Source organism: Camellia sinensis, chromosome 14 (genome assembly GCF_055761805.1).
Source record: "Camellia sinensis isolate YWXY chromosome 14, ASM5576180v1, whole genome shotgun sequence".
Classification (NCBI taxonomy): Eukaryota; Viridiplantae; Streptophyta; class Magnoliopsida; order Ericales; family Theaceae; genus Camellia; species Camellia sinensis.
In genome coordinates this window covers 100965969-100993237 of record NC_138974.1, presented here as the reverse complement: position 1 = coordinate 100993237, position 27269 = coordinate 100965969, and the positions used below count along the sequence as shown (strand labels likewise).

Sequence of the window (27269 nt, the reverse complement as noted above, 5' to 3'; positions counted from 1 at the left end):
ATTGTTTGGTCTTCAAGAAACACAACATCACGGCTTCGAATGACTTTCTTGTCGACCGGATCCCACAATCTATACCCGAATTCATCACGCCCATAGCCAAGAAAAATACATTGTTTTGACTTGCTATCAAGCTTGGACCTTTCATCTTTTGGAATGTGAACAAAGGCTCGGCAACCAAACACTCTCAAGTGCTCATAAGACACATCTTTGCCGGTCCAAACTCTTTCTGGAACATCACCATTCAAAGGATAGGAAGGAGACAAATTGATCACGTCAACCGCTGTCTTCAACGCCTCACCCCAAAAGGATCTTGGCAATTTAGCTTGTGAAAGCAAACACCTTGTTCTTTCCACAATTGTGCGGTTCATCCTCTCGGCAACGCCATTTTGTTGAGGAGTCTTCTTAACTGTCTTTTGGTGTCGAATACCTTGGCTGCGACAATACTCATCAAATGGCCCAATGTATTCACCACCATTGTCTGATCGGATGCACTTCAATTTTTGCCCTGTTTCTCTTTCAACCATGGCCTGAAAATGCTTAAATACTTCTAAAACTTGATCTTTAGTTTTTAGTAGAAAAGCCCAAACTTTCCTTGAATAATCATCAATGAAAGTAACAAAATAAAGTGCACCACTATGTGTTCTAACTTTTAAAGGACCACAAACATCCGAGTGAATCAACTCCAAAACATTTTCTTTTCTAGAAGCAACATTTTTATGAAAAGAAACTCTATGTTGTTTACCCGCCAAACAATGAACACAAGTTTTAAGATGTGTACCTTTCAAACCGGGTAGAAGCTCTTTCTTGAACAATACTTGCAGCCCCTTTTCACTCATATGGCCAAGCCGCTTGTGCCATAATTCAGTAGAAGTATCTTCTTCAAGTGCATTGACAACACCTTTACAAATTTTTCCTTGCATCGAATAAAGTGTATGAGTCTTCTTACACTTAGCCACCACCAAGGAACCTTTTGTGAGCTTCCATATTCCATCACCAAATTTGTTGTTGTAGCCTTCATCATCTAGCTTCCCGGTAGAGATCAAATTGAGGCGAATGTCGGGAACATGCCTCACATCTTTAAGCAACAACTTGCAGCCCAGATTTGTTTCCAAGCAAACATCACCCATGCCGATAATCTTGGACAAACCTTCATTACCCATTCGAACAGAGCCATAATCTCCTTCGGTATAGGTAGTGAAGAAATCAACTCGAGAAGTCACATGAAAAGAAGCACCGGAATCAATCACCCAATTGCTCTCTTGGCCCACAAAATTGATACATTCATCTTCACAAACAACCATGAGATCAGCATTGGTAGTAACTGCCGTTGTGTCTTCTTGCTTCTTGTCCACACTTTTGTCACGCCTTTTCTCCTTATTCTTGAGCTTTCGGCATTCCCGCTTCATGTGCCCTTTCTCATGGCAATAATAACACTCAATGTCTTTCTTTGAAAAAGAACCATCTTTCGATTTGTCACGGCTTTGATCACGACCATGAGGAGTCTTACTCCTCCCCCTTGTTTTGCTTCGACCTCTCACAACGAATGCTTCCGAATGAGAGGAACCTGCTGATTTTCTTCTAGTTTCTTCATTCAACAGGCTACTAGTGACTTGGCCCATTGTGACAACTCCATCGGGCGCTGAATTACTGACGGTCACAACCAAAGTCTCCCAACTTTCGGGCAAAGAACTAAGTAGCATCAAAGCCTGCAACTCATCATCAAAAACAATTTTCATAGAAGCAAGTTGGTTAACAATACTCTTTATTTCATTCAGATGTTCCGGAATAGGGCTGCCCTCTTTATATTTTAAATTAACCAACTTACGAAACAGAAAGGCTTTATTTGTGGCTGATTTCCTATCATAAAGGCCCTCTAATTTTTTCCATAAATCATGTGCTGAAGTTTCAGTAGCAACATGATGAAACACACTGTCATCAATCCATTGACGGATAACACCAACGGCTTTTCGATTAAGCCTATTCCATTCATCATCTTTCATACCCTCGGGTTTGCCAGAATCACCCTCAATGGGTCCATATAAATCTTTACAAAATAATAGGTCCTCCATTTTAGTTTTCCAAGTTACCCAATTGCTTCCATTGAAGCTAGACATACGACCCACATTCCCCTCCATTGATTTACACAAATAAATAGACCCAAATAAACCGTAAGCTCTGATACCAGTTGTTAGGGAAAATCGATGTGATTCCCCACAAGTAAATCAATCAATGGGAATAAAAACTAATGCGGAAAAATTAAATCAAAAGCAACACAAGAATTTTACGTGGTTCCCTCAATGTGAGGTACGTCCACGGGATCGAAATCCGATTCCACTATCAACCAAATAAGTTCCAAACGATTACAAACGAGACACTAATGGTCTCACAAAACCACCCTTAGGTGAATTCCAAATAATCACAAATAAACAAAGAGGAAAGACCTCACCAAATAGATGAACCAAAATCTTCAGAACCAAAGTTGTAGAAGACCCAAAATAACGAACCAAATCAACTTCCACACAAAACTGAAACAAACCCACTGTGCACCCACACAAATCAATGTTTGTTGCTGTGTTTCTCAACTTCGGGAAAAACAAATCAAGTAAGGCAGCCGCTGCGTCTCTTTTTTTTCCCCAGCAAAAACGAAGACAATATATATATATTATATATGTTGTGAATCTTGGATTTTTATAATTAAATCCTAATTGTATCCAAATTGAATTGGGTCTCCTCAAATATAATATATAAAAATATATTATACTAAACCAAGCCAAATTAAAACTCTTTTAATAAATCAATTGGGTCCCACACTCCAATAAGGAGGTATACCCAACAGTTTTCTTGCAGAAAACTTAATTTTAAGTATGGTTTTGTGTGTTTTAGCCTTTTTTTTTTGGTTTGGTTGACAACATAGAATCTCTAAGCAGAATCTAAAAATACTCTTCTCCTACCTTTAGATGATAAGCATTTTCAGCAAATTAAAATTATTTTTAACTAGTAAGTTGTAACCAGAGCTATAAAAAAAAATAAAAAATGGTGTGGGACATAATTCCAAAAAAGAAGAAGAAAAGAAGTCATAATAGCCCACTTAATCTACACAAAAATCACCAATAATGCATTTACTGCAAAGTATCAAACACACATTGTAGCAATATAGCATATATATGTATACTGAATTTTACCTCATATTTGCTTCTATACAATTTTACAGCAGCTGCATGGGCAAGAAGTTGGTAATGTGCCACCAAATAAGGTTCAGTGGCAGAGTCACCACCAGTGCAACGTAGTTGTTGCCAAGAAGAGCATCGACCCGGTGCAAGGAAACCCATTGCATATCCACCATAGCTAAAGCTCCACGGCTCATTCAGAGTGACCCAATGCTTCACCCTATCCCCGAATTTCCCAAAGCATATATCCACATAGTCGTAAAAATCGTTCCTGTTAACACAGGTTGACATGGCTTCATTTAAGCCTAGCCTTATGAGCTTAAAGGCTCAACAACACTTCGATTTGGATGATATGGTAGAAATGTAGTAGCAATGTCTAGATTATACAAGTACTCTTAGCAGTGTAAACACATCTTAGATAATGGTCTGTCTGATAGTGTTTTCATAATTGTATTTTTAAAAATAAAACAATGAATACTTTGAAAACACACATGTAGTTTTCATTTATGTAAAAATAGTTCTTTAAAAATTCAAAAACAACTTTTAAATGTCTTTTATAGGCAGTTATACAGACGGATCATATGATGAAAGTAACATGATTGACTTACACAATTCGAGAACTTAAGAAGCCTCCATACTCATCTTCCAAAGCTTGGGGAACATCAAAATGAAGGAGAGTCACAAAGGGCTTTATACCTGCATATATAATTTAGCATAAACATATGTCTTCACATAAGAATATCTATATATATATATATGCATTTTGACTTGTTAAATAGATTATGAAAGAGTTGAGGTTGAATCAATAACCATTGGCAAGAAGCTCATCTATGAGGTTGTTGTAGTATTTGATTCCTTCTTCATTACACCTCCACTAAACTTTCCATCTAATAATTCCAAATTTTGAAAAGAAAAAAAAAAAAAAAAATAGAAACCAAATAAATAAAATGGGATCGATTGATTGAAAGGATTATAACATTCCATTGAGATATCACATATTTTAAGATATTTTGATTAAACGATGGAAACACATGATATTTGGGATTCCTAAAACTAGCATTTTTTTTTTCATTTGCACATCTTTTCTTTTCTTTTTTTCTTTATTTTCTTTCATTATGTTTATGTTTCGTTTTTGCGGCCCGATATTCTTCTATCATATGTTTAAGAGCAAAAGGTGAACATACCAAAAAAAAAAAAAATGGAAAAAAAAAGTAGAAAAAAATAATAATAAATCCTGTGATTTGAAAAGTAGTCTTGTGAATAACTGTCCATTGGCAATTCGTTACAAACCAAATAATGTCAAAAAGTTTAAAATTTCAATACATATTTGATATAATTCCACACATTTTTTTACTATATGTTTTTAAATATTTTCACATATTTTGATATATGAACATTACAAGGTGGTTAGCATTTCCCTTTCAAAAAATTAAAAAAGAAAAAATCATGAGGTTTGAAGTTTACAAACCAAACCAAGCCTTAAGTCCCATCAAATAGGATCTACTATATGAATCCTTCTTCTCAATGCGGCTCTATCAAAGGCCATTTCGTTAGTCAAATTACGTATATCCATATCTCTATTTAGAATGCTAGCCAACGTTAATCTAGGCCTACCTGATCCCCTAACACTTCCATCTACTGTCATTGCATCACCTTTCTTTACTACTGTCTTTGTTGGTCTCTGTTAAATATGATCAAACCATCTCAATTGATTCTCTCTCAACTTATTTTCTATTGGTGTTACTCCTACCCATTCCCGCATACACTCATTCCTAATTCTATCTTGTTTAGTCTTGCCACACATCCACCTTAGCATCCTCATCTCAACCACACTCATCTTATTTACATGTTGTTTCTTGGTTGCCCAACACTCCGTCCTATACAATATCGCTGGTCTAATAGTTGTTCTATAGAACTTAATTTTTAGTCTAGTGGGCATTTGTTTATCGCACAGTACCCCAGACACACTTCTACACTTACACCATCCCACCTTAATCTTATGGGTCACATCCGTATCAATCTCCCCGCTGTTGTGATAATCGACCTTAAATAACGAAAATGTTCACTCTTAAGCAGTTCTTGGTTTTCAATCTTCACCTCTCTCATGCTTTCATTGTTACTGTTATTAAATTTACACTCCATGTACTTTATTTTAGTTTTGCTTATCCGGAATCCTTTAAATTCAAGTGCTTTTCTCAAAATCTCCAACTTTGTGTTAATTCCTTCTCTAGTTTCATCCACTAGCATGATATCGTTTGCAAAAAGCATACACCATGGCACGTCATCCTGAATATTTCTCGTCAACTCATCCATAACTAAAGCAAAAAGATAAGGACTCAAGGTAGATCCTTGGTGTAACCCTACAGTGATAGAGAATTCATTTGTCTCTCCAGCAAGCAATCTAATAGTGGTCGTCACCCCTTCATATATGTCCCTAATCACATCAATGTAACCTTTTGTCACTCATTTCTTCTCTAACACCCACTATATTATATCCCAAGACACTCTATTATATGCTTTCTCAAAGTCGATAAACACCATATGAATGTCTCTTTTATTTTCTCTTTACTTTCTACTACTCTCCTCAAAAGATAGATAACTTCCATTGTTTACCTACTAGGCATAAACTCAAATTGATTCTCTGACACCTCTGTTATATCTCGCAATCGGTGTTCCGTCACCTTCTCCCACACTTTCATTATATGACACATTAGCTTGATTTCTCTATAGTTGTTGCAATTCTGAACATCTCCTTTATTCTTATAGATTGACACTAAAATACTCTTCCTCCACTCATCTGGCATGTTCCTAGTCAACAAAATTTTGCTGAACAACCTAGTCAACCAAGCAACCCCTTTTTACCCAAACGCTTCCAAGCTTCAATAGGGATATCATTGGGTTCTAAAGCCTTATTTGATTTCATCTTCTTAAGTGCAATCTCTACTTCAAGTTCATAATCCTGCAATAGAACCTGTAGTCTTGCTTTATCGTATTACTGGATATTTCTTCTCCTATTGACGTATCTCCATGTTTCTCATTTAATAGTTTCTCCATCTATCCTTAATCTCTTCATCCTTCACCAATACCTTAGAATCTTTACTCTTGATACACTTAAGGAAAATTTGGAAGAAAATTGTTTGATGTTAACATTTTTTAGTGCCGTGTTCCAAAAGGGAGTCTATGTTTACACCACAAATTCTTCTTCTCACACCCACATTTTCAAACTCATTTAAAATTTGGATTTTTGTTTTCCCCTTTTTTCGCCCCATATTCCAAAATACTCTCATATCTAACCTTGCATATTATCTTGACGTCTCTAACCCTGCAAAACTTAACCCACAACTAGCACCACTTCCAACCACCACCCTAGTCCCTCTCTTATATGTTACCCACTTCTCTACCACAATGATACCTACTAGCTTTCTTGCTAGCCTCAATCCATTCCTCTTATAATCACGAAACCCCAATTGACTTACCTTTGCAAATCATGTATGAGAGAGACATAGGGAGAGACTTTTAAGGGAGAGGCCTAGGGTATTCAAATCTAAAGGTTTGTGGGTGGAGGGTGGTAGTGTTTGGTGGTTGTAGGGTTTCATAGAAGAGAGGGTGTTGGCAAAGGAAAAATGGGATTAGAAGTGGTGGGAAGAGGTTAGGGTGTCGAGATGGTGAGATAGGAGTTGACTAGGAAGGAGGTGGCAGGGATAGGGTTTGAGGGAGTCAATAAGCTAGTAGTGGGTGTGATGGAAGATGAATGGTATCGTAACAAATGGAAGCAATAGATGGGGAAGAGGGTGGTGTCAATGGTTGATGGGTTGGGAGGGTTGATGGCAGTGGGCACTAACAAGTGAGTTGGTAGCAAGTAGAATGAGTCAGTAGATAAGTTTTCTTGTTTTACATTTAGAGTTTTTGTTTTTAAAGGTAGTTTTATTAAGGGTAATTTACCTAGAAATCCCATCCCATAAAAGTGTGTTTTGAAAAGTCCTATGAATTTTTTTGTGGACAATCACAATCCCATTGAATTTGAAAATGTACACCGTGAGATCATTTCACTATATTTCCTAGAGATTCTTGGGTTATACTACGTTTGGTTTCCAAATGTGGGTATAAACTTTTGTCAAATGTGTCATTCTTAAAATTAATGTGACAATTGGACATCATTCTTAAAATGCCAATTGTGTCATTCTTAAAATGTGATAATGGGATAATCACTTTAATGTGTGCATTATTGTCTTATTAAACTTTTGTCAAATGTGTCATTCTTAAAATATGACAATGGGACCTAGTATGACAACTGTTAGGTTTTATTTCTTGGCATTCCCGTTTGACAAAACTCCTTTGAGTTGTAATTTTATTCGCATTTTTATTTCAGTGAGGCTATGAGTTGTTAGATGCGAATCCAACCCGAATCAAGCATTTCAGAGAAGTTTGTGATGATAAAGCTTTCAAGATTGCCACTTCGCTGATTATGACGGGGATCGAGCTGCCCGGTCAGCTCGCGGGGGTCCAGGGGGCAGCGCCCCTTGGCGGGTCTAGGGCAGCGCCCCTTGACGGGTCCGGGGCAGCGCCACGGCGGGGTCGAGGGGCAGCGCCCCCGAAGCAAAATGCAAAAATGCATTCAAAATTGCCTGTCCGCTCGAGCGGACATACCCGCGCTCGAGCGTATAATCCCTGGTTCCAGCAGTTTTTGGTCGCCTGCAAAAGTACTGAGATGTGTGATTTCACGCTCGAGCGGGCTTTCTGGCGCTCGAGCGGACCTCTGTTATATCACGCGCAGATTTTACTGAAGACGCTCGAGCGGGCTGTTGGGCGCTCGAGCGGAGATCGCGGGACAGATTCTATAAATTCGCGTGTTGGGTCAGATTTTAGGATTACGACTCCAGATCTTCTTTTTGGTTTCTAGGGTTTATATCTGGGGATACTTTGTGAGTTTTCTTTGATGTTTTATTGAGTATTCAACTCATGGTTTAAAAGAGAGTACATCAAAGGTTTTTGTTTGCTATACAAAAGAGAGAGTTGTTCTTCGGTGGATTCTGAAGAATTCGAGCCTGAAGCTTTGGTGGATTCCGGGGTGGCTCATCGTAAAGACAATTCCGAGGTGAAGATGGGGTTGGAAGAGGCACATAGAGGTTGGTTCAATTAGGCGTTGTGGATTCGCTAGGTAATTGAGAGTATACCTGTGTAATTCCTTTAAATCTTCTTAGTGGATTGTTCTTGTGGCTGTTGCCCGTGGTTTTTTTATCACAGTTGGAGGTGTCCAATTGTGGTTTTTTCCACGTTAAATCGTTGTGTCTCTTTGTCTTGATTGTTTGATTGGGATTGTTATATTCTGCTTAAAATTGATACATAATCACAAATCAACATCTAGGGGATTTAAAACGAAATCTCCAGCTGGATCAGTTGGTTGGAAATCTCCAAACTTATGAGGCACACAGGAATTTCAAAACGAAACAAAAAGATATTGCTTTTAGTAGTGCTCATAAAGTTAGAGAGGATTCTGATGAGGATTGTGATATAGATTCCAAGATTACGGCATTGCCAAACTTAAGGAGGAGATTTCCGAGGCCAGAATTAATGCCATCAAGGTAGCTGATGATCGACAAGTTCTTTGTGCAAAACTGTTGACTTGTGAGACAGAGAGGAATGAGCTACTGCAAACCCATGCCATGTATGAAGAAAAGATTGAATCTCTCGAGATGTCACAAGTTGCTTTGGAAGAACTAATGATCAAAAAGGAGGAAGAGCTCAAGTGTGCTATGGTTACTATTGGTCTTTGGAACAAAGGATCAATATCTAGGGGATTTCTAGATTTTTCAACAACTATGATTTTGCAATTTGAAATATCATATTCACATACACATTTTACGTTTCCAAATGTGGGTACTTTTCATTTGGAAAATTTTGATGTTGCATAGGACTTATTGAATTATAAAAATATCTATGGGATTAAGTGAGCCATAAGTTACAGATATAAAATTTAATAGTTGTAACAAAAAGAATTGAATGAGGGGAAGGGGGGGACGGGAAGGGGTATTGAGCTTGAGAGATTTATTTATAAATCTCATTTAGAGGACTTATAGGCCAATAAGTCCACAAAGTATTCTTGTGTTCCATCTAGTCCCACACATTTGAACTTATATTCCAATAAGTCTTTTTTCTCACACTAGAAGTACTATGTGGAATATTTTACCCTTATAAGCTTTTATTGTAATATATATATTATACCACATATCTAGAGAGAGAAAATTATTATTAGATATATTTCATTTATGATACATACAAAATACTGTATATAAATATAGAAGATTATTATTCTTAATATTTTCTTTGCCTCAATGCGGGGGAATTCACTTGATCAAAGATCTTCACCATTATTTTACAATAAGGTCCTGTCATGGAAAAATATTTGGAAAAGAAGGTTAGTTGTACATGTAGACCAATGATGGAGATATGGACTCACAATAGAGATGATGGTAAATCGGTGATTAACAATCATTTTTTTTGCCATTGTTATAAATAAACCGTAGTCTCTTCGTCAATTTGTGTAGTCACTGATATTGTATAGTTTATTCATTGGTATTATGCCGGAGTTGATTATATACATATTGTTTCTAAAAAGCTGCTTCAATAATGAACTATTTGATGATTTTTTTTTATATTGTTTGATGGTTTTTAATATATTGATTGTTACTATATATGATTTTTGCTTGAGCAATCATTTGTATTGCTATTGAACAATCGAAATATTCGATTTTCACTTTTTAAAATTTTGTTTCGTGTTTTCACGTTGTAGTGTAATGTTCACGTTGGTATGAGTTTAGTGTTTTTCAAGGCTAATTGTATGCTAATTGTAAACTGTGAACATTCATATTGTATTTTAGTATGAATTTTATTTTTTTGAAAGTTAATTGTATGTTTGTTGTTTTTGTTACTATACTTATTGGTTGAACAATCATCTTTGTTATCATTAAACAATCAAAGTAGTCGATTTTTACTCTTTTTAATTTTGTTTTATGTTTTCATGTTATAGTGTGAATGTCCACATTAGTATGAATGTAATTTTTTAAGGGTAATTGTATGTTAATTTTAAATTATGAATATTCACATTGTATTTTGATATGAGTTTTATTTTTTTTGAAGGTTAATTGTATGTTTGTTATTTATTGTAAACATTCACATTGTACTTTGGTATATGTTTTATTTCTTCGAAGATTAGTTGTATATACTAGCATGAACATAGTATGTAAATAGATATGTAGATGTTCATATTAATTCTGTAATATAAATAGGTAGTTGTACACAATGTTAATGTTCACACACTCATGTAATATTGAGTGTATGTATGGTTCCATGAGAATGTGTTATTTATTAGCTTGCATTTGTAATGTGAAAGTTCACATCAATATTTAGTGAGACGATTTAGGATTTTGAGAATGTAAGAGATTTTTTCAATAAGGGAGAGATTTTTTTCCCCTAGAATAGTTTTTCTCCATGGAATAAGGGAGAGATTATATTCTTGGAATGATGAGATTTTTTCTAGAATGATGAGAATTTTTTTTCATGGAATAAGGAAGAGATTTTCTTCATCGAATAAGGAATTATTATTATTTTTATTGTGTATTAATTTTAAAATAGAAACAAGCACAGAAAGTTATAATAATGATTTGGTCATATTAAATCAAATATGACTTAATAAAATACTTGTATCTATTGCCGAACAGAACTTAATAGAATATTTGGTCATATTAAACCAAATAGGACTTAAAAATAGGACTCTGTGGTGAAACATATGTTTTATCTCAGACATACCTTAGGATTGGTTCTACTTTGCAGTACGAGCAATAGCACGAAATATGCGTCTGAATATATTCATATTTTTTCCCCTCCTATATGCTTATTGTAATATCTCTACTTTGTTTGGTGTAAGTTCTATTTTTAGATGGTCTCTGTAAGTGTCGATTTGGTTTCCTTCAATGGATTTTCTTTTAATCCAAAATAAATAAATAAATAAATAAAAAAGACTTGATATAATACTCAAAAGGAATATGGATTAGATGAAACATAGATCTTAAGAATGGGATTTACTAAAAAAACTCCCATTTCAATGTGACTAAACACTAAAATTGCCTTCATAACCAAGATTAAAAAGTCTAAAAGTTAAATATGTGTTGAATTCATGGAAAACTACATTATCTACTGATGAAGATAATTTTAAAATTTGACATGCATAAAAGTTGAAACCTAGTTGTCTTTAATCCTAGTGACTCCAATATATGATTGATTGTGATTTGATCCCAAATTTCAGGAAGATTTGTTATTTTTTAAATCACAAATATTTTTTGTTTTTTATCAAACGTCAAGGGTTGTTTTTATATTGTTTTTTTTTTATCTTCTATTTAAAATAAAAAAACATTTCATATTTCTAATCACTTAGATATACACATGAAATAAGAAGAAGAAATGTAATACTTGGCAATGTTCTTGACCAGGAGATTGAGAATCTGTAAGCATCTAGACCCATTTCCTTCAAAATCATTATATCTTCCTGTGGCATGCTTAAATAAAGTTAGCACTATAATTATTATTTTTAAACTGGCAAAAAAGAAATATATTGATGTAAAATAAAGAGCACTACACAGGTACATGTCAATACATACATGAATAATAATAAATAATAAAAACAAAGAGAGCAGCAAAATAATGCTGAAAAATCACAGATCAATCTAACTGAACAAAAACAGCACCTAGGCCTTAGGTAAAAAATAATAAATAAATAGATAAATAATTGGGCAAGAAATTAAACCCATTGAAGTGCCATAAAAGGGAGCAAAATAATCTCAATAACCACTAGCCTCCCTCCTAGAAACATGGCCAAACACAGACCTTGTGATGCCGTGTATCCACAACAAAAAATTAAAGTTTTAGAAGTTAAAATTTAGAGATAAAATTATTTTTTAGGAGCTAAATATTTTTACTATGAAAACTATCATTATTATATTTTTAGTAACAAAAATTAGACATTAGTGATGAATTCTTATCTTTTGGGGACCAAATTTTTTGTCTAAAAAAATAAACCATTTTGATATCAAATTATTTTATCCTTAAAAATCCATTTATTAGTGACATTTTCAAAATTTTTGTTGGAAATGGTTGGAAAATTCTGGCAAAACCAGAATTTTTTCCTAAGTTTAGTCTATTTTTTAAGTGGGCCCCGTGCGTCGATTTTCGCCGGTCAAAATGGTAACGCATTCTATGCCGCGTTGTGATTCACGTGGTATATTTGATTACTCAAAACCATTATCGGATGAATAGGAAATTGAAGCCAAAGTATGCTCCATGAAAATGGAGTTTTGGTGAAAAATCCTTAAAGGTTTGAATAAAGCTTGTCCTACATTGATTTGGTGGGAAGTTTTGGAGGGTTTATAAGGCATGGGATTGGAACTTGGGGTGTGCCCCAAGGGGTACCCAAGTGTTTTAGAGAGGGAGGTTATGGGCAAAATGGGCTAGACCCATTGGACCCAAAAATCACCACACGCGCACGCACCACCGTTCAGGCTGGGCTGGGCCTGGACTTGGGCGCGGGTGTGTGGTGTGAAGTTGGGTTGGGCTTGTCTAGCCTAATACCTTTCTTTTTGGGTCAAAAATATTTGAATTGAATTTTATTTTTTGGAAAAATTAAAATCCAGAATTCAAATTAATTCCGAAAATAAACTAGTCCGGTTTTATTGTACACCTAAATAGGGCCCTTCCCATTTTTTATCTGTTTGAATTTTTGAACAGATTCAAATCTGTTTAAATTCAAAACCAATCATACCTGTTCAAACAGGTTTGCACCTGTTTAATTCAAAACCTGCAGCCACCACTACATCTATAAATAGGACATCCTTCATTTGATGTTTACATTCAAAAAATTCGTACTTCACCTCTGTAAGTTTATTATTCATTTTGCTGCATTTAATTTTTGTGAGAAAGAGTATAAACACCTAGTGTGTTCGTTAGGCAAACAATTTGTAGTGCTGCTATTGTTTGTAGTAGATCATTTCATCCTGGGAGATAGACGTCCACATTCTGAAAGCACCGTGGAGAGGACGAATCTGTCTTAAGGACACAGTGTCAAACACTGGACATGATCAGATATTTATTATAAGAAATTAATCAAGTAAGTTGTTTAATTTATTATTCTGTTTTATTTGTTTATTAAATCATATTTTAATTTTATTTTTGTAACAAAATAAAATCTGTTTTTATTTATTTATTTCTATTTCTAGTTTGATTTTTGTAATTAAACATATTCTCTCATTTCTTTTATTTCTTTATATTCTTGTTGTTGTTTAGTACACAACAGAATTTAATCTATTTGAATACAGTGAAGATTGTCTAACAATCTTAAGACAAACATATTTTTGGTATCTTCATTGTATTTAATTTTTTGTGATTTCAAAAGACATATTCTGGTTGGAAAAACAAATAGTGATTTATGCTATTTGATAGACAGTAGTAATATACTGTCTCTTTTCTTTGACAGATAGTAGTAATATACTGGTGTCATTAACAATTGCAGAATATTAATTTTGTGTTACAGAAAATTATTGTGATATTTTATTTTTCTAAGTTTTAGTAACAAGGAAAATAAATTATTTTGTGTTATAATTTATTTTCTGGTTTTAGTAACTAGAAAATTAATTTGTGTTTTAATTTTTTTTCCTAATTTTTGTAATCAGAGATTATGGCTACTGCTACTGAAACTGCAACTGGAAGTGGTACTTCAATTGTTACACCAACACCGGTCCCTATCCAGAACCATGTTCATGTACCAATAAATCATGGAGAAAAATCGAAAAAATTTAACGGTACCGAGTTTAAGAGATGGTAGCAGAAGATGTTGTTCTATCTTACAACTCTTAATTTGACCCGGTTTCTCCATGAAGAGGCTCCAGCACTTAAAGAGGGTGAAAGTGATTGGCAAGTTGTTGCCACTGTAGATGCTTGGAAACATTCAGATTTCCTATGCATAAACTACGTCCTCAATGGCCTTGACAACATGCTGTATAATGTTTACAGTCCTTTGAAGCCAGCAAAAGAATTGTGGGATTCTTGGAGAAGAAATACAAGACAGAGGATGCCGACACAAAGAAATTTGTTGTCAGTAAATTTCTGGACTTTGTTATGGTAGACTTCCAAACGGTAATTTCTCAAGTTCAAAGTTTTCAATTAATTTTACATGATATTCATTCTGAGGGTATGTTTCTAAGCGAGTCTTTCCAAGTCGCTGCTCTAGTGAAAAAGTTACCACCGGCTTAGAAATATTTCAAAAATTATTTAAAACATAAACGCAAAGAGATGACCATGGATGAACTTATTGTAAGACTGAGAATTGAGAAAGATAACCAAAAGGCTGAAAAGAGGAATGGGAAAAATCCCATTGATTCCAAGGCTAATGTGGTTGAACAAGTTCATAAACCATATAATAAAAAAAGGAAGTTTACTGGCGATGGTCCTAAACAAGGCGATAGCAACAAGAAGTTTAAAGGAAAATGCTATAACTGTGGCAAGACTGGACATCGAGCTTCTGACTGCCGCCGCCCTAAGAAGGATCATGGAAGTACAAGCAAGAAGACTACTAATCAGGCCAATGTAACTGAATTAGATTACATCTCTGACAGAGTGAATGACATCAACCTCTCTGCTGTGGTGTCTGAGGCTAATCTGGTTGGAAATCCCAAAGAATGGTGGGTTGACACTAGGGCAACTCGTCACATTTGTGCGGATAAGAAGATATTCACTACCTACAATGAGACTGCAAATGGTGAACAACTTTTCATGGGAAATTCTTCTACTTCTACTTCTACTATGGCTGGACAAGGGAAAGTGATCTTGAAGATGACATCAGGGAAAGAACTGACCCTCAACAACGTACTGCATGTACCTGACATCCGAAAGAATTTAATTTCTGGTTCTTTGTTAAGTAAAAATGGTTTTAGGCTTGTTTTCAAGTCTGATAAATTTGTATTAACAAAGAGTGGTATGTATGTTGGTAAGGGATACATGAGTGATGGTCTCTTTAAGTTGAATGTAATGACAGTTGTACCGAAAGTTGCTATGAATAAAAATAACACATCTTTTGTTTATATTCTTGAGTCGAATTTATGGCATGGTAGATTAGGACATGTAAATTATGACGCTTTGCGTAGATTAATTGGCTTGGATTATATACCAAAGTTTGAAATTAATCCTAATCATAAATGTGAAGTTTGTGTAGAAGCGAAACTAACTAAGGCTCCATTTAAATCGGTTGAAGGAAAAACCGAACCTCTAGAATTAATTCATACTGATGTATGTGATCTAAAATTTATTCAAACTAGAGGAGGCAAAAAGTATTTCATTACATTTATCAATGATTGCACAAGATATTGTTATGTTTATTTACTTAGAAGTAAAGATGAAGCCTTAGAAATGTTTAAACTCTACAAAACAGAAGTTAAAAATCAACTTGGTAAAACCATTAAAATGGTTAGAAATGATAAGGGTGGTGAATATGATGCACCATTAAATGAATTTTGTGCACAACATGGCATTATTTACCAAACTACAACACCCTCTCCTCAGCAAAATGGAATTGCTGTAAGAAAGCATAGGACCCTTAAAGAAATGATGAATGCCATGTTACTAAGTTTAGGCTTACCACATAACTTGTGGGGGGAAGCAATATTGTCTGCTAATTATGTTCTTAACAGAATACCCCACAAGAAAACCAACAACACTCCTTATGAATTGTGGAAAGGTCGACCGCCTTCCTACAAATACTTGAAAGTGTGGGGGCGTTTGGCAAAAGTTGAAGTTCCTGTTCCTAAAAAGACTAAGATTGGATCAAAAACAGTAGATTGTGTGTTTATTGGTGACGTGTATAAGCCCATAAAGGCCACAAATCACTATGAACAATCCAAGCCCATCACTTGGAGCCCAATGCATAACCCAGTTGGTGAGGTCCAGGATAGCTGGAGTCCAACATGGCATAAAGAGCCAATGACATTCAGACACACGGCAGGTGAAGGACGAGCCACATCAGTAGACAAAGATCTGCAAAGTTATTGCCACTGCACATCACCATTAATGCAGCCCATCACAGTATTTATTACGACAACACCTCTCCGTCGGAACAGGACCCCTTTACCCTGAACAAGGTAAGCTACAACATAGACTTTCGGCGAGGAGGACAGGTCGGAAGGGACAGCGAAATGATAACCAAAGGATATAAGCAAACGTTGAAGACAAGAAGAAGGTTAAGCTTTTCTATCTCTAATCTCTCTCTCTACACTCCACTTCTCTCCCTAACTTGCTCGTCGGAGGGTTCACTGGGGGACTACCCAGTTCCCCGTTGAACTTGTTTGCAGGTTATCCGGTGGGCTTGATCATTTGGACGTGGGCTTGAGGAGCTTGGACCAGTCTGATCCATTCACTGGAACAAACAGTATCATCAGTTGGCGCCGTCTGTGGGAAGGTGGTTCTTATCCGGACACCAGTTGTGCTCATTGTCGCTGGAGACCCTGTCCTAACAACCTTTTCCTCCTACCCATCCAAGTGTATGGTCACGACTAGATACATGGCTTCTCACCATAATGCTACCGACCATCAAACCGACCCTCCCAATCCAAACAACCCACCACAGTATATCATTGAGCTTACCAACAGCATTAACTGCATGGCCGAACAAAACCAGGCCCTGATAAATGCTTTACTCCAAAGAAACCTTCCGATGCCTCCTCTACCACCTCCAGATATTCCACCCAACCAAGAAAGAGCCCCGAGCCATACTGTTCCGCAACCCTATCCACCCAACTTGGAAGGTTTGCAACCTCCTCCCCCGCATATAAATCTACCACCTCCACCCCCACACCCTTCGGTCGTAGCACCAGCCCCTGAAGGGGAAGCCAGCAGCGTCCAGCCCCCATTGACTGACCATGGTGACCACATTCCCCTCTGGGACGCTTAACTCCGAGCAATGAAGCTCCAGCTCCAAGGGGTCATGCAGAACATTCAGCATAAACCCTCTACCACGGCAAGCTCATCATTTGTTGCCTCCATCCGGGACAAACCTCTGCCCGCCAAGTTCAAGATGCCCACCATTGACTCTTTTGACGGTACGACGGACCCAGTCGGCCATCTGGAGACCTACCGTACTCTCATGATCCTCCATGCCTTCCCTGACGAGATCATGTGTCGGCCTTTCCCCGTGACACTGAAGGGATCAGCTCGACTGTGGTTCAGCCAGTTACCAGCAGACTCTATCTCCACTTTCCAGCATCTCAGCGACTCCTTCCTTAGCCATTTCATTGGAGCCCAGTGCCAACGCCGCCCTGCAACCCAACTTCTCAACATCCGTCAGACCGAGGGGGAGTCGCTGCGCAGTTTCGTTACCCGCTTCAACACCGAAGCCCTACAAGTAGCGGAAAACGATGACAAGGTCATCCTCACGGCTTTCATGGCCGGGCTACGATCGTTCGATTTCCTTTTCTCCCTCTCCAAAAACCCCCCGACCTCCATGGCAGCCCTACTCTCCAAAGCCCAGAAATACATGAATGCTGAAGATTCACTAGCCGCTCGGCAGGATCCAATATCTAAAAACCCGACCCCTAGAGAAAAGAGAAAAGACTCAGAACCCAGAAACACCCAATATAGCAGCCAAACACCCCACTATACCGACCGACCTCCTCGCGCTGACCGGTCAGCACCAGCCCGACCGCCCGGTTGGTTCGAGCGGTACACGCTCCTTAATTCTCCCATGGAACAAGTCCTCCACCAGATCCAATGGGACTACACCCTCAAATGGCCCCTACCCTCACGGATCCCTTCCAATCAGAAAGACTAGTCCAAATATTATCGTTTCCACTAGGACCATGGCCATAACACTGATGACTGCATCAACCTCAAGGATCAGATCGAGACCCTCATTCGTCAAGGGCGTCTCAGCTAGTTCACAGACACCCGCCCACAGCAGAGGCAAAGAACCGAGCCCCTTAGAAACAACCGCCGGCGTACCCCACCCCGGCAGCCAGCCCAACCTAACCAAGGCCGTGATCGCCCCCCATAACAGCCTCGGTCGCCAGGTAATCCCCCTCCGCCAGTTGGTGAAATCTGAGTCATTTTAGATGGCCTTGCTTGTGGTGGACCATCCCGCTCCGCTTAGAGGGCAGAACTCAAGAAGATAGGGCAAGGCTCAGACAGAGCAGTTGCCACGGTAGACCGACCCTCCAAACAGCCCAAGCAGTAGACAGAGCCAATCACCTTCACGGACACCGACTGTACAGGCATCCGTTATCCTCATGATGACCCTTTCGTCATTTCTGCCCTCCTCTCCAACTATAAGGTCAGACGGGTTCTCATCGACAACGGCAGTTCTTCAGACATCATATTTCTCAACTGCTTCCGCCAGCTCAAGATTGGGGAGGAAAGCCTGTCTCCCCTCCAAACCCCTTTGGTCGGTTTCTCTAGCAACCGAGTGATCTCCATCGGCTCCATCGATCTCCCCCTTACCATCGGCGAATACCCACGGCAGACTACCAAGTTGGTCACTTTCCTTGTGGTCGACTGTTCGTCTGCCTACAACATCATCCTTGGCCGCACCGCCCTCAACGCTTTCCAAGCTATCACTTCAACCTACCACCTTGCCATAAAGTTCCCTACCAACTTGGGCGTAGGGACAGTAAGGGGAGAGCAGACTGTAGCCAGGGAATGTTATGTCACCTCACTCAAGGAAGTCAAGCTGAAAGAGGCCATGATCATTGAAGGACTTGACGTCCGAGATGAGGACGAGTTGGTTCTAGGAGAACCGGTGGAGGAGCTCGTTGAGGTTCTCATCGATCCCACCAACCCTATGAAGACTGCAAGATCGGCAGCCAACTATCCCCCCAAGCCAAGGCCGACCTTACCGCCCTTCTGATCGAGCACAATGATGTATTTGCCTGGACCCATTCAGACATGCCGGGCATTGACCCCTTTTTCATAACTCACCGCCTCAGTATCGAACCCCATTTCCGACCTTACTGCCAGAAGCAGCGCATCTTCCATCCAGAGCGCAATACACTTATAGCCGCAGAGGTTGACAAGCTCCTTAAGGCCCAATTCATCAAAAACTTGGATTACCCTAAATGGTTGTCAAACGTGGTTCTAGTCCGCAAGAACAATGGCAAATGGCGACTCTGTGTCGATTACTCTGACCTAAACCGAGCTTGTCCCAAAGACAGCTATCCTCTTCCCCGCATAGATCTGCTGGTCGACGCCACGACCGGTCATCAAATGCTCAGCTTCATGGATGCTTTCTCTAGGTATAACCAAATCCTGATGCACCCGTCCGATCGGGAACATACATCCTTCATTACCGACCGAGGTACCTACCACTACCGTGTGATGCCATTCGGACTGAAGAATGCTGGGGCCACCTACCAACGGTTGGTCAATGCCGTTTTCCATCATCAGATAGGTCGAAATATGGAAGTCTATGTCGACGACATGCTAGTCAAGAGCAAACTCTCTATTGATCATCTGTCCGACCTGCGAGAGACCTTCGCCACCCTACGCAAGTACCAAATGAAGCTCAACCCAGAGAAGTGCGCCTTCGGTATAAGATCTGGGAAGTTTCTGGGTTTTATGGTCAGTCAGCGGGGCATTGAAGCTAACCTTGAAAAGATCAAGGCCTTGATTGAGATGCAGTCACCCAGAACGGTTAAGGAGGTTCAAAGGCCCACTGGCCGAGTTGCGGCCCTCAACCGCTTCATTTCCCGCGCAACAGATAAGTGCCTACCATTCTTCAAAGTTCTTCGGCAAACTTTTGAATAGACAACTGAATCTGAAGAAGCTTTTCAGCAGTTGAAGCAGTTCATGGCAAATCCCCCCTTCATTTCACAAGCAATTACGGGCGAGCCCCTCTTCCTCTATTTAGCCGTCTCAAGCACAGCAGTCAGTGCAGCTCTTATCAGGGAAGACGACTCTGTCCAACGGCTGGTCTACTACATCAGTCGAGCTCTCAGGGGAGCAGAGCAGAATTACCCGTTGTTAGAAAAATTGTCCTTGGCCTTGGTCACCGCCTCCAGATGGCTCCGTCCTTATTTCCAGGCCCATTCCATAGTGGTTCTCACCGACCAACCCTTGATGAAGGTCATGCAACAACCAGAACTTTCTGGCAGACTCATGCAGTGGTCAGTGAAACTCAGTCAGTTTGACATCTCCTACCGGCCTCGAATAGCAATTAAGGGATAGGCTGTTGCGGATTTCATCTTGGAATTCACTAATCCTACCCGAACCGCTGCGCCCCCACCCCCACCAACCCCTACCGAGCTAGAAGACCCACATTCATGGACTCTCAACGTGAACGGATCATCCCGCAGGGAAGGTAGTGGGGCTGGCCTCATTCTCACCGCCCTTGAGGGCGGCTATTTCAAATGTGCTCTCCATTTCTTGTTTAATGCCAGTAACAATGAGGCCGAATATGAGGCATTGATAGCAGGACTCCGCCTCGCCAAGGACATTGGAGTCAGCCACATCCGGGTGTTCAGCGACTCCCAGCTCATCGTCGACCAGATTATCGGGGAATTCGATGCCAAGGAGGACACAATGCGGGCTTACAGGGATATGGCCCTCCCCCTTGTTCGCCTCTTCAATACCTTCCACATCAAGCACATACCTCGGGCGGAAAACTCCAAGGCAGATGAGATGGCTCAGTTGGCCTCTGCAGACCAGTCCGAACTCAGCCATGGTGTCCGCCTCGAATACCTAGCCCACCCGGCCATCTCACCCGACTTACAAGAAGTGCAGTTCCTCCAAAACGAACCCATCCCTTGGGCCTCCGACATTTTCCTATTTTTGCCAACGGGGGAACTCCTAGATGACCAACAGCAGGCCGCCAAAGTTAGGGCCCGGTCGTCCAATTACATGCTGGTCACCGGGGTCTTGTACAAACGTGGTTTTTCACGCCCATACCTGCGATGCCTCAATTCGGCTCAAACAACCTATGTAATGCGGGAAATCCATGAGGGAATTTGTGGTAATCATTCGAGCGGCAGGTCTCTGGCCCACAAAATACTCCGTACTGGTTATTTCTGGCCAACTCTCAATCAAGATGCGACTGATTTCGTGCTCAAATGTGATAAGTGTCAACGTTTTGCCAACATCCCCCATGCTCCTCCTACAGAGTTGATCACACTTTGTAGCCCTTATCTGTTCGCCAAATGGGGGATCGACTTGGTCGGTCCACTTCCCACCGGCGGAGGTCAGACCAAGTTCGCGATCGTCGCCATTGATTACTTCACCAAGTGGGTAGAGGCAGAACCCCTTGCCACCATTACCGAGCGAAACACAACTAAGTTCATTTAGCAGTCGATCGTTTGCAGATTTGGCATCTCTCAGGCCATCGTCTCTGACAACGATAAACAATTTGACAACGCCAAGTACAGGAAGTTCTGTGCCGACCTCCACATTCAACCATGTTTCTCTTCCCCCGGTCATCCCCAAGCCAATGGCCAAGTCGAGGTCACCAACCGTTCTCTCCTGAAGATCATCAAAACTAAGCTCGAAGCTGCTAAGGGACTTTGTGCTGAGGAACTGCCGAATGTACTCTGGGCTTACCGAACTACAGCTCGGACTCCCACTGGGGAAACCCATTTCCGCTTAACATACGGCGCTGAGGCGATTATTCCAGTAGAAGTCGGTCTGCCTACTCCCAGGGTTTTACATCCGGATCCAGCACAAACCGAAGAGCTCCGTCGGGCAGACCTGGACCTAATCGAAGAACTTAGAGAGATCACCACTGTTAGACTGGCCTCATATCAATAGAAAATGAGAACACACCACAACTGGAAAGTCCGACCAAGGGAGTTCACTGTAGGGGACCTTGTCTTGAGAGAAGCAACTCTTGCCACCAAAAATCCGATTGAGGGTAAACTGGCAGCCAAATGAGAGGGACCTTACGTTGTGAAAGCTAGACCACGTCCGGGCACCTACCGACTTCAGGACATGGAAGGTCGAGACCTCCTCCACCCATGGAATGCCGAACACCTAAAACGTGACTTTCAATAAGCTCCTACTTTTGTATCGCTCAGTTATTGTATTTTCTTTTCGGCAAATTTACACATTCTTGATATCTCCTTACGCAATGTAACTTTTTAATTAACTGGGTTACACTTCCCCTGCCATCAATTATATATCTCAGTTATCTGTATGGTGTCTCAATGACGTTTTGATTGCAGCACTCATGAAAAGTCTCAGCCAGACTGAGCATCATAAAGCCTCAGCCAGACTGAGCATCATGAAGCCTCAGCCAGACTGAGCATAAAAAAGCCTCAGCCAGAATGAGCATCATAAAGCCTCAGCCAGATTGAGCATGAAGCACTCGGCCAGACCAAGCCTCAGCCAGCCTAAGCATAACAAGTCTCAGCCGGACCGAGCACCACAATTTCAAGTTCAGACTGAATTCCTTACGACGTCAGTGAATCATAGCTTAGCCCCAACTGAGCACGCGTGCAGGGCTCGGTCAAAGCCATCTATGCACACTTCATGCTTGTGGAATTAGTAGACACACTTAGTCACAATTCCAGGTCCAAGTCTTTACACCACTCTTTGCTTAGTCAAATTCCAAAGATGTTCTTACACGTTTTCTTTACAAGTCAGGTTATTTTCTTCTCAATCAAACTCTTACAAATCAGCCTGTTTCCTTACAAGCCAAGCCTCACTCCAATAAACTACTAATCTACTTCAGCAGTGTGGCAAACACAAACTTATAATTTTATTAGATTTTAAATTTCACTCTGCATTGAGGAGTTCTTAACTTTACTCTGCATTGAGTCTTTATTACAAGTTCAATTTCACTCTGGATTGAGGAGTTCTTAACTTCACTTTGCATTGAGTTTTTATTACAACTTCAACTTCACTCTACACTGAGGAGTTCTTAAATTTAGTTCTTATTACAAGTTTAACTTCACTTTGCACTTCACAATGAGTTATACACCCGCTTCACCCACGCCTCATTCATTTCAACTGCACAAGCACAGACAATCAAATGAAAACATAATTGCAATTTTATTTATTTAGAAATTTGTACATGAGTTCATTACAGCCATTCAAAACAAAAACAAACACAAAAAAAAAAAAACAATTAAGTACAAACTTTCTTCACTTCACTCATTCCTCCTCACTGGAGACAAGGTCTTCTTCTTCAATACCCTCATCCAGGGGGGTCTGGGCCACATCATCTTCACCAATTGTTACACTACTGAGGTCTAAGTCTGGGAACAGTTCTTCAGCCCTACGTTTGAACATTTTCCAGCCACTGTCCCAGAACTCAGCCATTTTGTGTTTATAGAAGTCTAACTGTTGGAAGCTCTCAATCACTTCCGCTTCAGTTCTGCCCCCAGCGGTCGTCTCGATGGGCCTGCCCCCCCAGACTCCTCCCTCGCCAAGCTGCTGGCGACTGCGGCATCCACTGTCATCTGAAACTCAGCAGACCCCTTGAATTAATCCATTGCTGCCAAATACAGATTGGGGTAAGCGGCCGTTTTAGAGGCTGCCTTCGCCCTCTCTTCGTCCAGTTCCTTCTGCAGGGTCGCCGTTTCAGAGGCTGCCTTAGCCCTCTCTTCTTCCCACTCCTTCTTCAGGGACGCCCTTTCAGCAGTTGCCTTGGCCCTTTCTGCCTCCAACTCCTTCGAAGGCTCTCCCTCTCTTCCAGTGCCTTTGCACGCTCGCCCTCCAGCTCCTTCTGCAGATTGCTAATCTTCACGTCTGCCTCATTCTTTTGCCTGACCAGCTCTTCATTACTGCTCATCGCTTCTTCATGTCGTTCGACCGCGACCGCGCAAGCTTTTTGGGCCTCATCCAACCTCTTCTGCTCGCCAGCCAGTTGGAACTCGAGCGACACAACCTGGCGGCGTGTGTTCTCCAGCTCCACCTTGACCGTTTGCAGCTCAGCGTGGGTACTCTCCCAGTTTGCGCTCTCCTGCTTCAACCTTGCAAGTTGAGCCTTGGCCTCATCTGCCTTGAGCTTTGCAGCCCAAGCCTTCCTCAGCAGAGCCCCTGCTAAGGTGGTTACCTCCATTCGAGCGGAGCATAACCCCCTCAGCAGTTTAGCCTCATTGAATCTGGCTGCTGAGCGCAAGGCTGCCTCTTCTACGATCCCCACAAGGCGGTCTCCCCCTACCCTGGCTGGGCCTTCTTCTCCCTCCAGCTGCCCAACCACCGCATGAGCATAGTAGATCACAGTAGTCAGACTGACTCCCCCTCCTTGGGGTGCAGGAGCCCCCTGGGGCTATTCTTCCCCCCTTGGCTCAGGGCCAGTCGCCCCACCTTCTACTTGCACTTTAGGGACGACCCTCGCGACCCCCGCGGCGATCGCCGCCACTACTAGAACGACTTCCATACCCTCTGAGGCAATGTCCACCACTTCTGGGGCAATTACTCTTCCTGGGGTCTCCTTCACTTCCCCCCCCCTCTGCCCCCTTCGCCATACTGGTCTCTTCTGCCCTCACTTCCCTCTTCCTCTTCTAGGCAGGCTTTTCCTCTTCACTTCTCCTCACTCTCCTCTTCTTCTTCACTACTCCCAACACCTCCATCTCCTTCAACGACCTCTCATTCAAAGGATCTATTAGGGGCGGTTGCGGCACAAATTCACCTAAGTTTTTTTCCCCCAAGGGTTTGGGTCGCGGTCGGATCCTCTCCCTTACAACCGGCTTTGGCGGTCGGTTTGCCTGAGACTCTTTAAATTTTTGGGCTTTGGCAAGGATGGTCTGATCCTCCGCCTCTTGAGCCTTCCTCCTTGCCTCCAACTCCGTTCGGTCGAGGTCCCTACCACTCGACTGTGGACCCAACCCTGCCTCAAACAAAGCCAATGGCTAAACAAGTTCGTCCCACCTGGCCCCTTCCTTCTCCCTCCATTCCTTTACCCTCTTCACCCTCTCCTCTGCTGCTGTTCCCAGCCTTGGCTCCACAGACTTGGTTGGCACTTTCCAAATGGTGCGCACTCCAACCCCCCCACTAGCAGATGCATAGAACCACCGTGGTCTCCACCCCTTGATCGATGACGGTAGCCCTGCCACCAGCCCTTTCCCTGCCGCTGCCTGCAAAGTGACCCAAGTCTCTTGCTGCCCTGAGGCCTTGTAACATGCGAAGAATTCGTCTACTGTCATGGCCGCCCCTTCGTTCGCCTTTGGCCACGCACTTGCACAAGCCAGTAAGATCTTCCACGCATTGGGCATTAGTTGGCCCGGCGCTACCTCCAAACGATTCAGGACATCTACCACCACTTGCGGCAGGGGCAGCCTCAGTCCTCCCTTCAATGCTTCATCATAAAGGGCAAACTCCCCTGGCCTGGCGTCGGATGGCCTCTCCGTCGACATCGGCAACAACAACTCTTATTCAGCAGTGGAACCACTGCTGTCATAGTGGAACCATGGGATCGTACCACCGACTCCCCCACCCTCTCCATCCTATATTGCTGTGCTAACTCCACTGCATCATCATCACCAAGTGGATCCACCCTGACATTCGCAGTTCCTTCTTGGGCCATTTCTGTGGTATGCCTGCGAATCGCTTCGAATGCAGGTGCAAGGAAGTTAAAAAAGTGTTACAGAGGTGTATCGCGAGCAACAAAGGAATTCACACTTGGAATATTTTGATTTTTCGTAAACAAGTAGGTGAATCGAATAATGCCAAAAGCCCACGGTTTGCCTGTTTTCCAAGGATCCCAATTAATTTTCGCCAGTTTGAAAACTTTTCAAATCATCCGCCAAAACTATCTTTTCAACACCCATAATGACCTATCGTTTCATTTCTGATCTAGCGCCTAATCTCCCCCCCCGGCGGGATGTTGCCATGTGTATGACCATGATCCACTATCTGCTCCCCTTATCCTGCCTTTTTCATTTCAAATCACCACGTGACACGCCGCCTCTCGAGCCCCACGCCCCTCTACCTCACCCTTCGCGGTCGGCCCTCCTTGCGGTTGACCCTTCCACTCGGCCAACCTCCGCTGTCGGCCCCCTTCGCGGTCGGCCCTCCTCGTGGTTGACCCTCCCACTCAGCCAACCTCCGCAGTTGGCCCCTTTCGCGGTCGGCCCTCCTCGTGGTCGACCCTCTCATTTGGCCAACCTTTGCGGTCGGTCCTCCCCGTGATTGGCTCTTTCGCTCGGTCGCCCTGCATAGTCGGACCACCTCCCGGTCGGTTCACCCTCTCAGTCACCCCTGCCGGTCGACCTCCATCCTGCCAATCCCTAACACCCTCATCTACTTCATTAATATTCCCTTCGTTGGACTAAAGCTGCACTCGGGAATGGGGGACTACTGACGTGTATAAGCCCATAAAGGCCACGAATCACTATGAACAATCCAAGCCCATCACTTGGAGCCCAATGCATAACCTAGCTGGTGAGGTCCAGGACAGCTGGAGTCCAACATGGCATAAAGAGCCAATGACATTCAGACACACGGTAGGTGAAGGACGAGCCACATCAGTAGACAAAGATCTGCAAAGATATTGCCACTGCACATCACCATTAATGCAGCCCATCACAGCATTTATTACGACAACACCTCTCCGTCGGAACAGGACCCCCTTACCCTGAACAAGGTAAGCTACAGCATAGACTTTCGGTGAGGAGGGCAGGTCGGAAGGGACAGCGAAATGATTACCAAAGGATATAAGCAAACGTTGAAGACAAGAAGAATGTTAAGCTTTTCTATCTATAATCTCTCTCTCTCTACACTCCACTTCTCTCCCTAACTTGCTCGTCAGAGGGTTCACTGGAGGACTACCCAGTTCCCCATTGAACTTGTTTGCAGGTTATCCGGTGGGCTTGATCATTTGGACGTGGGCTTGAGGAGCTTGGACCAGTCTGATTCATTCACTGGAACAAACAGTATCATCAATTGGTTATGCTTAGAATAGTAGTGCATATCGGTTTCTGACTTATAAATCAGAAATACCTGATATAAATGTGAACACTATTATAGAGTCAAGGAATGCTGTGTTTTTTGAACATGTCTTTGCTTAAAAGAAAGGACAGGAATTAAGTTCACAGAAAAGAACTTATGATTATACAAAAGTCAAGAGGCTAATGACAATCAAAC

The 27269-nt window shown here is 41.5% G+C and overlaps 1 pseudogene across 1 annotated transcript in view; it reads right to left on the bottom strand.

Moving 5' to 3' along the window:
• LOC145807207 (beta-glucosidase 12-like) overlaps positions 1-27269 on the bottom strand; it is a 73653-nt pseudogene that overhangs the window by 5534 nt on the left and 40850 nt on the right. The window contains exons 4-7 of the transcript XR_014350305.1: positions 11634-11709; positions 3978-4054; positions 3776-3863; positions 3183-3438 (exon numbers count right to left, since the gene is read on the bottom strand). The product of XR_014350305.1 is annotated as a beta-glucosidase 12-like (transcript). The remainder of the gene's footprint in view (positions 1-3182; positions 3439-3775; positions 3864-3977; positions 4055-11633; positions 11710-27269) is intronic.